Source organism: Helianthus annuus, chromosome 4, assembly GCF_002127325.2.
Source record: "Helianthus annuus cultivar XRQ/B chromosome 4, HanXRQr2.0-SUNRISE, whole genome shotgun sequence".
Lineage (NCBI taxonomy): Eukaryota > Viridiplantae > Streptophyta > Magnoliopsida > Asterales > Asteraceae > Helianthus > Helianthus annuus.
The window spans coordinates 205841883-205857609 of record NC_035436.2 but is presented as its reverse complement, the minus strand read 5'-3'; the positions used below and the strand labels follow the sequence as shown (position 1 = coordinate 205857609).

Sequence of the window (15727 nt, the reverse complement as noted above, 5' to 3'; positions counted from 1 at the left end):
CAAAAAATGAGTTGGTTTAGTGGTTTGTGTGCACCCTGCTCAAATGTTGAACCCAAGTTCAATCCTCATTGATTTCTTTTTCCTTTCTTTGAATCTCTTCACTTCTTGAATCACAATGAAAGTTTTTTTTTTTACTTTAATTCTTATTTTAGTTAAATATTTGTACTTTGGTTTTTGTTACTATCTAAGTTTCTAATGTTTTTTTTTCTTAATTTCTCCTCTTAAAGAAGTTTATACTTTTTTTATGATTTTAAATTTTAAATATTTTCTAATATCTATAGTTACTTTTAAATATTGGTTTCGATACTAATGTTCGTTCTTTTATAAACACGCGCTGATATATTTTTGTCCATATCACGACTTATTTTTTGGTTGCTATATTAAGGGTTGGTACCATAACGAATATAATAGGTACCGATCGAATTCCCGCCACAATAACGAAGGCCCATGAATAGTTATTTTAAATTTATAACAATATATATCTTTTTAATATTTTATTATTTAATATTATAATAGTTTATTATTATATTCACTTTTACGTTTTAGCATATTTTTACTTTTTTCCATTTTAAAAGTCATATTTTCTTTATCATTTAGGTTTTTTTAATAATTCGTTTTCTTTTCTAAATTATATTTCCTTTATCAGTTAATTTAATATTTCTTTAACAACTTACGTTCGGGTTAATTTTTTTTCCGAGAATTTAAGTATGTAGTTGTGCTTAATTTCTTTTCCAACATTCTGGTATAAGTTTTGTTAAAAATGAATTTGTATTCAAAATAAAGTATTTATTTGGTATCGTATAATGGTATGATAATAAACCGAATTGATTCCGATAACATGACTTTCTAAACAACATGCTATATTTTCAAATTAAATTTGTTTTACATTATCAATTGATTTGTTTCGCCGCAAGGCGCGATATAAAAAAAAACCTAGTTAAAATTATATATGCAACCTTAAGGTTAAACACCAAAACTAACCGGAATGACAAATCATAAAACAAAATTTTTACATATTATTTGAGGGATAAAAGATTTAAAACAGTTATGCTCAACTTCTATGACACGTCTTTGAGACGACATTTGTTTAAATTTTCACGTATTTACCTATGTACTTAAAATCATAAAATACAATGATTAATTAAAAGTTAACAACTTAAAAAAAAAGAACTAGAAATATCTATCTATATATCTATCTATCTTCTAGGATTAGGATCAAATACAAAGGATCCTAATTGTAAGAAATGTAAGAAAGATTTATAGAGTGACAACTGTTCAATAACCTAAAACTAAACCCACTACACAAAAAAACCCACTACAAAAAAAAAAAAAAAAAACCTTAAACATCCACCACCACCAAAAACCTAAACCCACCCCCCCCCCACATCACTTTTTTTTTTTTTTTTTGCCGAGGGGGTGGGGGTTTAGTTTTTTTTTAGGTATTTGGGGGGTGGGGTGGGGGGGGGTTAGGTTTTTTGGGGGTTTTTTGGTGAGGTATAGTTTTTTTTTTTTTTTTTTTTTTTTTTTTTGGGGGGGGGGGGGGTTAGGTTTTTGGGTGGTGGTGGGGTGGGGTGGGGGTGGGTGTTTAGGTTTTTGGTGGTGATGTAGTGGGTTTAGTTTTAGGTTATTAGACCCTTATCACTTTATAAATCCTTCTTACACTTCTTACAATTAGAAGCCTTTGTAGAATAACTTGACCCCTATCTTCTATATATATATATATATATATATAGAAAGTATAATGTACTTAACGGCTAAACATACATTAACGTACGCGACCAAATACATAACATGCGTGATTATTTTTTTCATCAACTTAACGTGCGTGATTATCCATCCTATGCGTGATTATCTGTTCCCATGTGTGATTATCTGGTCTATGCGTGATTATAGCCCTGATCTGACGGTTACCATTGTCGCATACGTGAAGTATGATAAGCCGTGAAGTATATATGTTAACCGCTCTCTCTCTCTCTCTCTCTCTCTATATATATATATATATATATATATATATATATATATATATAGGGGATGGTTCAAATGAAAACCACTTTTATTGTGAAAACTCGAAAACTAACTAAAAAAGCCTAAAAAACATACAATTTTTTTTTTTTACAATTTTTTTTAGAAAAATCGCTACTTTTTATATATGGAAAAAAATTTTCAAAAAAAAAAAAATTTTTTTGGTTGTACTGCACATGTGCACTAATACGGAAAGCCTAAACCACTTAACCCACCCCCCACCGACACCCCCCAAAAACCTAAACCCCCCACCCCCCCCCAAAAAAAAACCTAAATTCACCCTCCCACCAAAAGCCTAACCCCCCCCCACAAAAAACCTAAACCCCCCCACCCCCCACCCTCCCGAAAACTTAAAACTAAACCCTAAACATAAACCCGAAAAAAACCTACCCCCCCTCACCCCCCAAAAACCTAAACCCCCCTCCCCCCACACCCAAAAACCTAATCCTAATCCTAAACCTCCAAAAAAACTAACCCTAAAAGCTAAACTAGACTCAAAAAGCTAATTTTAAGCATGTAATGCACATTGTAGTACATGTTATATTGCACATGTGCACTACTATAATAATAGTATTGAAAACAAGACGACACCATAAATCTTTTTTATGTCATAAAAATATGCTCGAATATACTTGAATGAAAGATAAGAAAATTTGTGATCTTATGGTGCCATTTTTGTTTTAAAATGATAACGTATGGAGAAATGGGAAATGTTTGAAAAGTTATATATTTTTTGTTCCAATTTTACCCCTCCTTCATTAAAAGTCTTCCCCCCCTCCTTTTTAGTGGGTTTTAGTTAGTTTTCTAGTTTTCACAATAACTAGTGGTTTTTATTTGAACCTTCCTCTATATATATATATATATATATATATATACTATATAATACATCTCCCATGTAAAAAAAAGTAATTTCCTTAAAAATTTTAAGATGTTAGTCGAAAAGTCAAGTTTAAATACTTATTTTTTTACCATTCTATTCCAACTTACCCCTACTCTCTTCATATATACAATATATAACAAACCATTTAGAGGGGCTAAACTTGAACATGGTCTAAAAATTCAAGACGCTTGGAGAATTCTGGTACAAAACTCCTCCCTGGCAATCAATCGTGTGAATCCCAATCGTCTCTGCCTTTCCACCTTTCCTTGTTCCAGTTTAGGGTTTCTTTATATACCAATTTCATGATCACTTGAATCTCGGCGATGTTACGGATCGTCAACATCGTTATGGTATATATTAAATTAGGGTTCCATTAGCATAGAAGCATCGCAGAGTAGAAGAGATCAATCAAGTAACAGCCGTCGTAATAAGTCGGACGACAATGGTTCACGCCATGTCTACGGTGGAGCTCCACCCTAAGGGCTTTCCAATCGACCATAATGGAGTCGGAAAACATTGCCGCTGGCGAGTGTGATGACCCATTTAGGTTTCTTGATCGAACTTGCAATTGGGAAAAAGGTATGATACCAAAATCTGTGTTCAATTTTATAATTATATTACTACGTAAAGTAGATAAACAATCATATTATCGATCTATTAGGACCTTTCCTTATACCCAACCGGAGAGTTTGATAAATTTCAAGAATTTGTTGAATAGGATGTTTTTCTGTGGATTGTCATTACAGCTGTAGCGCGGGTTTTCTTCTTAGGTAGATTGTTTTTGGGTTTCAGTTTATCTTCAACCTAAAATAATTACCTTAAATTTTCATAAGAAACTTTCATGTCGTCAAATTTTTTGATTTTTTCGGTGTCGCCTTCATCATCAAATGTACCGGTAATAGTTGGTGATGTAATTGCTTCTGTAGATGGCGACAAATTTAGTTTACTTTCAGTCATATTATGATATAGTTCTAGGTTTCTTTTTATATAATTTCCGTCATATCAGTTCGACTTTATCATAGATTCAAGAGTGTTACTTATTAATTTCTATAACTGCGTATTGGTGTTTTTTTCTAATGTTTGAAAATTCGATTTAACCTATCATCTCTGTTTAGTATTTAGTCTCTTGCTATAAAATTGTGCTCCCGGGGGCAATTGGCAGCCTCTTCTTTAAATTGGTATGTATTTTTTTTCTTAATCTTTTGTGATTTAACTAGGTCTTATTGTTTTTTAGTTCTTACTTGGTATACTTTTCTTTTCAGTTTACCCATACTAAACAAGAACTATTATAATAGCATAAACTGAATCACTTAAAAGACAATGGCTAAAGGAAGATTCGATATCTACAGGAGAAAAGGTAATGTTTTGTTAAGGATGTTTTATGGGAATTGCCGTAACAAAGCATTGATGTGTTTCTTGATGTATCGTTCCCTGCAGGATGTGGAACCGTCACAAGGGTTCACTTGGGTCCATGACTCCACGAGCACTAGACGTGGATGGATGGATCGACGGGCGATGATCAAAGTTGGTTTGAGGTTGTACGGCTTGCCCGCCTTTCAGATATCTCGATTTCATATTGAAAACTAATGTAGCAAGTTGAACATTTGTAGCTGGAACTTATTTAATATCATATTTGTAATACATGCAATGACATTTTCTGTTTTTCAGATTATTTTTGGCCAAAAACCGGTTCTAATCCTTCTTAAAAAAACCTGATCCGGTTAAAGAAAAAAAAATGTCAACTTATCTCTAGGCCCAGTTAATGTAATGGACACTTTTTGCGCCATTTTTCCTCAATTATGTCGTCAATAAGGTTAAAATATAAGTTTCTTAACACATGAGTTCAACATCCGTTTAGTCTCAAATTATTGGACGGGTCAAATGGGTTACAAGTGATCTTATTATTATTTTTGGTAAGTTATGAATGACCCGCTAAAGATAAAACATAACCCAAATCAACTTATTCACAAATAAACGGATAGTAGTTTGTTTATTGTAGTTATTATTACTATTTTTTTTTGCATATAACTGAGACTAGCAGAATGCCTGGCATTAAAATAATGGATATTGAAAGCTAATGTTTTTCTTGAATATTGACAGTTTGATGTGTTGTATTATTATTACCCGAGACGGCTGGGGCAAGTGCTATTTGTCGAAGCTCCGTTTGTATTTCAGCCAATTTGACAGCTTGCCAAGCCCTTAGTAAAGTCGTATGCTTCTCTGGTATACTTTTTACACCGTCTTTCCATACAAATTAGTAGAAGTGGCGAACTGGGTGGGTTGCGTAACGGGTCAAAACTCGTAATTATTTAAACGGGCCAACTTCGCTTGACCAGTACACATTTTGTATCGAGTATTGTAATTGTTTTGGGTCAAAAAGTTTATAGGTTTTATGCATTAAAATACGCTTTGGGTGACTTTTTGCCCGCTTCCTTTTATAAACCGGTTTGACCCGTTATAGATTGAGCGTAACGTAAATCAACCCATTTTACAAGTAAATGGGTCATAATTGCCATCTGTAACTAGCACTATTGCTCCTTCCTTTCATGCTTTTTAACATTTAAAGGTACGGTTTTGCTCGGCGGATGATGTGAGAAAGGAGTATTTTACAGAATCAACACTTCCGGAAAACTTTAGACATTAACAACATATTCTGGTTTCTTCATGTATACAAAAATCATTCCAGGTATTTAATTTGTACATCAATGATGTTTATCATATGTGCATATAATAATTGATTCCCTGATTCATAGTCCAGTAACAATCGTGTAAAGTTGATGGGTTGAATTAATGAACCCAAATACAACCTATATAGATATTTGTGTCAAGCTACATGGCCCGTGTAACTCTCTAATCCAGTGATTATATAAAGAAAATAGCTTACAATAAAATGGACTGAATGAGTCAAAAGTTATGCAGGGTGTGTTTATTTAAAAGTTAGATTATATCAACAATAATATATTTTTGGTAATCGTATGTAACCCACTTCTTATTTATAAATTTTTTTACAAAAGGCGTTTTCTATAGTTCTGTCAACAATACTACCCGTTTTGACCTGTCATTCTACCACCCATTTGCGTATTTTTCCTCAACATTAAATTATTTTTTTGAACTTGTAAGTAGGTTAACTTCATGGGTACATGTCAAAGCTAGCGCAAATGGGTACGGGTCATCCATGAGGTTTTAAAGTTCAATTCCAAACAAAAACAAAGCTTGTTATTACAAATATGAATCCTATCCGAATTCTTTTATTAGTCTTCTAAAAAAGAATTATAGTTATTTTGAAGTCTTGGGTTCAGTTTTTATTATTGGTGCTAATAGGTCGTTAGTGGAGAGTTCAAATGAGGTTTAACAGTTAAGTTATGCGATTTGTTTTAGCATTGTTGTTTCCCCTTTATTAATGCCCACTTTCAGATTCATGCGACACTTAGTGTTGTTCCGAGGCTGTCTCTAGAAATGGTACCCAAGTTTTAAGAAAGGATGGGAGAAATAAAAACATCTGCAGAAACTATCCTTTCTGGTTTGGTGAGAAAGGTGGGGGATATAAAAGAATATCCGTTCCCTGGTCTAATCAAGTCCAAACCAACTCAAGTGGTGCAATTATAATTTGGAAGTGGCTGGGGCAAAACTCACAATCTGAGAATGGCTTCTTCGATGAAGAAGTAGAAAATTATTCTTCTAAATTATTTTCACCATCCGTTATCTAATTATCTACAATTTAACAGGTGCTGAAGGTAAGACATTCTAAAAGGGCAACGTGTAGATGTAGTTTCATGATTAAATGGCTTCAGCAAGATCTGAACGGTGAAAGTTTAAAAGTCCCTTCAAGTTCGGTAATGCGATTATCAAACAAAAGCATCACTGATCATCCAACAGTTGCAGCATTCATAGACGTAGTGGAACTAAATAACTCGAGTTTCTCATGTTTGTCTCCACTGCTTAACATTGTTAGCGATTTCGATATGGATCTACATGTTATGTTAGAGAAACATATAGAAGGAATCAAAAACTCAGTTCATGATTCCAAGAAAAGAATTAGAGACGAGATCTTCGGGTTAGACGGTAATAACTCCATAACCGACAATATGCTTTAAGTTAATCTGTTTGTTTTCAATATTTTTTAATTTTATACTGTTAATTTGTTATGAGGTTTGTTGATGCAGTTGATATTGATGAACAAGTAAAAGAAACCGATATCTCGATGCCACCGTAAAAGAGCCAGAAATTCAAGTTCTCGACAAAAGTCCCCTCTGAATCCTCTAGCTGCTCGTGCGGCTCTTGCTTCTTTGATGTCCATAGGGATTAACGAGATCTCCAAAATTACGGAAATACCCTTGGAAACGGAAGTTACTCCAAAACAAGACAAAACGAAGAAGTCTCTTTTCTCAAAAAGTAAATCATCAGATGTTAGTACAAATGAAACCAGGTGGACTCGTGGATAAATACAGAAAGTCAACGGCGTTCTTGATGATGATAATAAAAGTAGCAAGAAACCGAGTCCTGTGACAAACAGGAGGGCTACCCGTTCAGTACTTAAAAATGAGGCTGCAGATATAAAAACAGATGCCGCAAAAGAATCAAGTGTCGATGAACTTCCAACTCGGGAAAACAACAAGAAAATGTGATTGCTATAGTTTCAATTAAAAAAAGCTAACGGAGTTATGTTTTCTTCCGAATTTCAAATTGATGTTTTAGGGATTTTGATTAGAATGAGGTTACGAGTCGATTAATGTAAAACTTATGTTGATACGGTGCTCCAAACGACTTGGTTTTTGTTAATTAGAAGGTTAAACACCTGAATTTAAGCAACGTTTTCGTTGTTTGAAGCACTATTTCGAGATAAGTTTTACATCAATCGATGCGTATCCTCGTTCTGATCAAAAGCCCTAAAACATTAGTTTGAAATTCGAAAAAAAACTTAACTCTGTTAACTTTTCTTAACGGAGCTCCAGTGAGAGAAAATTACTTAAAAGGTAGGACCACCAGTGGTAATATTCAAAGGTTAGATTGCTAGTGGCCAACCAGCTCTAGGTAGGATTATTAAAATCCAAATTCCTACTTCTATATATATTTAATTTTGGTTAGTAAATGCATGTTCGTAGTTATTTTTGTCTCATAAAACGTGTCATGTCTTTGTTTGCTAAAAATAGAAGACATGTATCTATACTATATTATAATGTATGAGGAAGGAATGTTTTAAGATACTTAAAAGTTAAGAACTTTTTTTGATTAATGCATAAGATATAACCCTAAAAAGAGGATAATTTAGTCATTTTACATTACTTTTAACATACAAAAACCTTTAAAGCTTATGTACAAGCATTTAAAGCACACCAAAATTGGAAAAAGTCATAAAAACTCTTCAAACATGCACAAACTCAGGCAGGACAAGCAAAAACCCTAATCACATTTCAAATTTTAAACCCACGTCTCTCTTAGATTTTCTATGTATCAGGATCTGGATCCTCATTCTCTCTTCACCCTTAAATGGTGCTCGATCAGCCTCAAACATTAGTGAGTGTGTCAATTGCTGTTCGATTACTTCTTCCACTTCTGCACTTGAAAGCACATATCACATAAACCAACATGACAACATGTGAGTTTAATCAAGTGTTAGTTTAAATTCTATTTGATTTTGTATTGAAAAGTTTCCATTTTTTACAATGATTTCTTACATTCACAAAACTTTTTGTTCATGCTTGTGATTATGTGTGACACTCCACCCGATAAGGATGCTTTATGACACAGTTGATACTGAAAGTGTTTATCTTATTGATAATAAACGTATTATACAATTTTTGGAAACACAAATAACAACATCTAATCAAAGTCTAGCCTGACGTAACAACACTTCCACCAGAGCACACCGATCCGGGATATACATTTCTACCAGACTATCACAAGTCTGGGACTATGAGCAATGCTCATGCCTTAACACCTGTGACACATGCTTAAAAGACGACGTCATCTATTGCCGGTGAGTTCATGAATATACACAAGTTATAAATCACATTATTTCACTATGACTTTGTACCCGCCCATATCATCATAACCGAACGTCAACACATGACACTAATCATACAGTCAATGCCCTTTACACCACAAGCTTAAACCAGACAAATCCCGACGTATTTGCACGTATAAGGGACCACAAATATCACGTGTATGAGTGCACATGTTATGTACATGCGTAAAACAGTCATGGCATATTATTACAGTTTAGGACAAGCATGTTCACATTTGGAAAACATTCATAAAACTCACCCGTGTAACAGTTGCTAGCATAATCAGGTAACAATTGCTAGTACAATCAGATAACAATTGCTAGCATAATCAAACAATATCTCTAGGTCCTGATACAACATAAGAAATCCTAGGTTATGTTATGATACATCTAACTACTTATTATTATGGTTGGATATTGGTTAATGCTTTCTTATTTAAGTATGGGTGATCAGTCCATGCCTAACTAAGGCTAGACTACCTAACACCCAACCCTAAGGGATTTTTTTTTTTTTTTTTTTTTTTTTTTTTTTTTTGTATAAACATATACATCTAAGGGAAATGTTTCAACACTCTTTGCATTATCGATTCAATCTTTATTGAAATTTCAAATTATACATGTAATCAAAATACCTTTTTTTTTCAGGAAATGTATTTGTCATTAGTATATTAAATACACAAGTATTAGCAACCATAGTTTTCTTTGATATAAGTTTTTATTAAAAATTTTACTAGTTAGCCTATATTATCATAAAGTTCAACATGTATAAGAAATAACACAAGACATATACGTACTCTACTCAACATAATATCTTTCATTAATAAAATATTAATAATATCCTTTTTACATGAATAAATTATTAATAATATCCTTTTTACATGAATTAATAGCATAATCAAGTTACCTTTTCACAGAAGTTTACAAAAGACTTGTGGAAATTTAGAAGCAACATGCACGTGATATTGGCACGGCTCAATCAAAAAGCAACGTTCAATGCATCATTTGAACATTGAGTTCTTATTGAACCGAACCAACATCTCGTTCAACAGCTCCCTCTCATAGAAGTTGCAAAGCATGTATACATATTCTTCTCATATGTCAAGTTATATAAAATGGCAAATAAATAAGAAAAGTGAGGGTGGTGGCCGGTAGCATTGAAGGAGTGGAATTAATGATCCCAACTACTCAAACGATGGAATAAAAAAGAAAAGAGCAAGAATCACGAAAAGATTTCACAGGGACAATTTTTAGGACATTTATTAGGGGCCAGAGGATGTTTTCCACCTATTTTAACCAAGGTTAATTGTATCCTAATAAATATATGTATGAGAATACTATATGGCCTTATGGTCTAGTTATATTGGTAATTGTATCTCAGAAAAGTGAAAAGTGATGCGAGTTCATATCCGTACAAGTAAATATTGATTAGATTTTTTTTTTTGAATGGCTAACGTTGCATACCATGGGGAATGAACCCCTAACCTCTCCTATCCTAAGATCTATCTAAACTCACCAATACTACTGGGCTATTCCCAAGTGGATTAAATATTGATTAGATGGTCAAGAGAAATTATCTCTTGTGGGGATAACAAAGTTCAATTCTTGGGAGGTGTAAGTATTTAAGTGGAAAAAATAACCGTTTAAAAAAAAAAAAAAAAAAGATGGTTGACCCTCCGTCATAATTGGTAGGGACAACCGGTCACAATTTCAAATGAAGAATGGAATTAGAAAAACTCGTTTTTGTGGTCGTTGTTCGTTTTTGCTTTCTTGTTCTCAGCTTCTTGCTGGCCCTTTATATATATATAAAGTGTGTTTGCCGTTCAAAAAAAAAGAAAAACTCGTTTTTATGACGAAACTATAGAAAGATATGAGAGATGGTTGACCCTTCGTCATAATTTTATTATTATTATCACGATCCAACATCGTAATTTATTGTAGTTGGCCCGTCTAAGAAGTTATTGCAACCTTTCATAAAAAATTATAATTATGTATTACTCGTGTTAGTGGTTTAGTTTATGGTCACATTATATATTTTTTTTAACGTATCATTTGGTAATGCTTTGGTTTCTTTTATTTATCTTAACAAAAATTCCTAACAAAAACTGTTTGAACCGTTTGTATATTATACCAAAAAAACTACTTGCTTTGTTTACAAGAATGGCATTGTCGTATCAAATTCGTTTGGGGAAACGGTGATGGCACTGGAAACATTGGTCATGTTGGTGGAGGTGTGACAGCGGAGATGACAGTGGTGGGGGTTAGGGGTGTTCTTCGGGTTTTTTTCTCAGGTTTCGGGTTTTTGGCTGTCAAAAAGTGATCTGATAACTGAAACATTTAAAGCTTGTGTTGGTCGGGTTCGGGTTATTCGGGTTCGGGCTAGTTCGTTCTCTCTACGTAGATGCATCTTACTACATACAGCTTGTTGCCCTCTGCCTCTTTTATACGGCCGAATTGCCCTTCTAATTGACAGAATTACATATAAAATGACCGAAATGCTCTTCTTATTAACAGAAAAAAATGGATGAAGTTAACCCAGTGGACTAAAATGGCAATGGTGAAACTTTTTTAGACTCACAGACCAAAATTAAAATCTTTAGACAAACTAGCAAATGGCCTAAACCACATGAACTAAAATGATATTTAACTCTTGTAACTAAGACATTAATAATTCATGTCTTTATGACAATTTGCAAGAGGATGTTTTTATGAGTCTACTTTTTTTTTTTTAACGGCCGTCAAAAAAATTTATTCATTGTAGCAAGACGCTACCACCAAATATACATACAAAGTTCATCACCAATACATTTGACAATACAATTCAAAATCTAGCCGCCAAAGTTAAACCTACTCCAATCTTCCCATGGTAATGCCGCTTCCTTTAATCTATTTTTTACCCAAAGGAACGCCATTGATTTAATTTCATCTAACATCTTCATAGCGTTTGGGGAAATTTGTCTAAAAACGACATCATTCCTCATTTTCCATATGCACCAGAACGTTACCAAGACGATGGCATGTAGTGCTTTCCTTCTCTTCCTCGATCCCGAGCTAAACCCATGTAACGTCAGAAGGTCATTCATACCGAAGGCAATTATAGGCAGTAACTTGCACCAAGCCGCAATGTTCAGCCACACTGTTTGTGCAAAATGACACGACACGAATATATGGTCACATGTCTCTACATATTCGCCGCACAGTACACACATATGATCACTAACCGACACATTTCGAATAGCAAGAGCATGTTTGGTTGGCATCCTTTCCAATTCTGCCCTCCAAGCAACTATGCCAACTTTTTTTGGTACCCAATTGTTCCACTCGAAAACACTTTCCGGTCTAATACGATTTGCAGAACTCAATATTCTTTTTATGCTGGCCTCACTAAAATTACCACTCGGATCATAATTCCAGCACCATCCATCTATACCCGAGGACAGATCCAAACCGCCAATCAAGCTAATGAGCTGTTGGACCTGATTTAACTCCTCCAAACCGAGGTCAGGCTTGGTCCAGGCCCAATTAAAGACAATAACATCATCCCCAGCATTAATCCGGTCAGTAACCATGCACTCGTTGTCCCTTTCAACTTTAAATAAATCTGTACATTGCAAATAAAACGGCAAAGAACCTGCCCATCTATCTAACCAAAAGGAAATACTGCTACCATTCGCAATCACCGCAGAGATAGCCTGATTCATGTCTATATCTGCGGACAAAAGTGGTTGCCGAATGCTTGTTATACTCTTCCAAGGTCCTGCAATAGAAGTTTTAACTGGAATATCATTCCACGCCCTTGAACTATGATGGATCGCCCAGATTACTTCCCGCCATAGTGCTTTCCTTTCTGATTTAAATCTCCACCACCACTTTGCTAGCATAGATAGGTTTGCATCCCTAAGTGATCCAAAACCCAACCCCCCATATTCGACTGGAACAATTGTTTTCTCCCACGCCACCCAATTGATTTTAGCTTTTTCTTCCGACCCACCCCAAAAGAAAATCCTCCTGATCTTATCAATGATTCTAGAACTTTTATAGGGGCTTTAAACATTAAGAAATAGTTTGTTGGTAAAGAATTCAAGACCGATTTAATTAAAGTAATTCTGCCACCGTATGATAACATTTTGGCCTTCCATAATGAAAGCCGATTCTTAAAAGCTTCAATAACCGGCTTCCAATTCCCAGCGAGATTCATGTTAGCACCTACCGTCAAGCCAAGGTGTTTAAATGGGAACGAACCATGTTTACAGCTCAAAAGGGCAGCCATACCTTGAATCTCCTGCTCCTCTACACCAATACCATAGATACTACACTTGGCCAGATTTATTTTTAAGCCTGAAGTAAGATAGAAACATCTTAGCATCCTACGCAAATTTATTATGTTCGATGATGACCACTCTCCAATAAACATCACATCATCCGCATAGATCAAGTGAGACAAATAGGGACCAACATTAGAGACTCTAACCCCATTGAACAACCCAATAGACGTGGCTTTCTTCATTATACCGGTAAGTGCTTCCATAACCATAACAAACAAAAAAGGAGATAACGGATCCCCCTGGCGAAGCCTACGGGAACAGTCAAACTCCCTCGTTGGTGATCCATTGACTAAAACAGAAGCTCTAGCCGACTGTACTGTAGCCATCACCCATGCTCTTCATCTTCCCGGGAAGTTCATTTGTGCCATGATCGAGTTAAGGAACCCCCAGTTGACAGAATCGTATGCCTTATTGATGTCAACTTTAAAGAACATACCCCTTTTTTTATTCTTTTTTAACCAACTTAAGACCTCATTAAGGATTAAAGGACCATCCATAATATTCCTTCCTGCTAGGAAAGCCGACTGTTGTTCCGAAATAAGATTCCCCATCACCCCTTTTAGACGGTTAACAAGTACTTTGGAAATCACTTTATTAATTACCCCAATTAAGCTAACTGGCCGGTAGGCCGAAGGGCCAGCCGGATCTTTAACTTTTGGGATCAATGCAATAAATGAGGACGTACAACACCTGTTAAGAGAACCCTCATAATAGAAATCATTGAACAACCTGATGAAGTCATCCCGAAGCCCAGACCAACACCTTTTAATAAACTTGAAGTTGAAACCATCCGACCCTGGAGCATGATCACCTTCACAGTCCCACACCGCTGCTTTAATTTCCTCTACTGAGAAAGGGCACTCCAACATGGCTGCCTCAGTGTCGGAGATAGCAGCCAAATTCGGGCACACCAAGTCCGGTCTAATTGGCATTGGTTCAGTAAAGTAAACTGATGAGCAAAAAATTCATACAAAGACTCTTTAAGCGATAGTGGGTTGATAACCCAGTCACCACCAATCATCAGCCCATTCAACCTGTTGGTACTAATATTAGAATTAATCACATGATGAAAATAAGCAGTATTTTCATTACCATCTATGGCCCATTTTGCTCTTGACTTTTGTCGCGCGTCTAGCTCCTTAACCCTATCAAACTCAGCCACAAAGCATTTACATTCCTCCGTTTCAGATAATTCTTCATCTAGAAGTGCCCTTTGTTCCGCCACATTTTCGATATCCGCCAATCTCCTTTTTTTCCTACCATACATTCCTTCCCTCCTTTCCTTTTCTACTTTCAACCAAGATTTAATCCTATTTTTTAACCACCGCATCTTAAGGAACAATCTGTGACACCGTCCATTTGATGTGTTTGTTGTTTGAATTAGGGGGGGGGGGGTTACAAGTATTAATTCAAATATATTTCTCCTTCTTATTTAGTTTCTTTTTTGGTTTTATGGGCTAAGGTTTGGCGGCACCTTTTGAGTTTGTGTCAAGATTCGGCTTCCTCATCTTGTGTTTCAAGATTTTCAGCATCCTCTTCTGCTCTCTCTACGCGTATGCATCTTGCTACAACTTGTCGCTCTTTGGCTCCTCTCTTTTTATGATGCGATGATTTGCTCGGTGATCAAATATATTTTCGAGGCAATCCTTTGTTGTTAATAATCAATTCGACAGAAAAAGCAATCATTTCTTCTCATCTGGTCTTGAGTATTGTTTTATTAAATTGTTTAATCATTCGATTTGTCTTCTACATCTAATTAGTCTTGTAATTCTATCATTTATAGATAAAAGTGTTTATTTTCCTTATAAGTTCCATAAATTAAGTTTTGACTCATTGTATAATCTTAGTAGACTTAAATTGATTTGTTGTCAAGTTTGACTCAAATGAACCGATATGTATTTTTTTATCTAAACAATAGAATGGGCATGATTGCAAGGCAACCGGTTATTTGTTTAATTACAACCAAAAAAAACTCAAATATAAATAAATGATCATTTAAAGAAGTAATAAATGACTTAGATACTGTGACAATTGATGGGTACATGTCATCAATAACTAGGGTTAAAGACCTGTCTGCGTTGCGGCGCGGGGTACATCGTAAACATTGAATGGATTAGTCTAAACGTTATATGATGCATTAACCATATGAAAATAAACATTTCGACGTATCCAGTTGAACTCAGTGTAACCTGTATAAGCATTGTCATTGGATCAAACATAAAGTAAATGAAATTCATATCGAACAATAACTTGAATTTATACGAAAACGTACATAAAAATATGCATGTAAAAATGGTTTCCAGAAACGAAAACGTATTATATTTGACATGACTCGTCTATAAAAAAGTTTACGTCAGAATGTAGAAGAAATCATATTTATACATACCCGTACATAAAATATACATGTAAAAAAATAGTTTTTAAGTAAAGGAAGTATAGGGGTAAACCGAAACAAAATATTAGTAAAAAATTTAATAGGTTAAAACGTTCGTAAAACCG

The 15727-nt window shown here is 34.7% G+C and overlaps 1 long non-coding RNA gene across 1 annotated transcript; it reads right to left on the bottom strand.

Annotated features, from left to right (window-relative positions):
• Nucleotides 1-8146: 8146 nt before the first annotated feature.
• Nucleotides 8147-10014, bottom strand: LOC118491244. The gene is made up of 2 exons (XR_004890935.1): nt 9811-10014; nt 8147-9255 (listed from the first exon to the last, which is right to left on the bottom strand). It is a non-coding gene; the product is annotated as an uncharacterized LOC118491244 (long non-coding RNA).
• Between the last annotated feature and the right edge of the window lie 5713 nt (nt 10015-15727).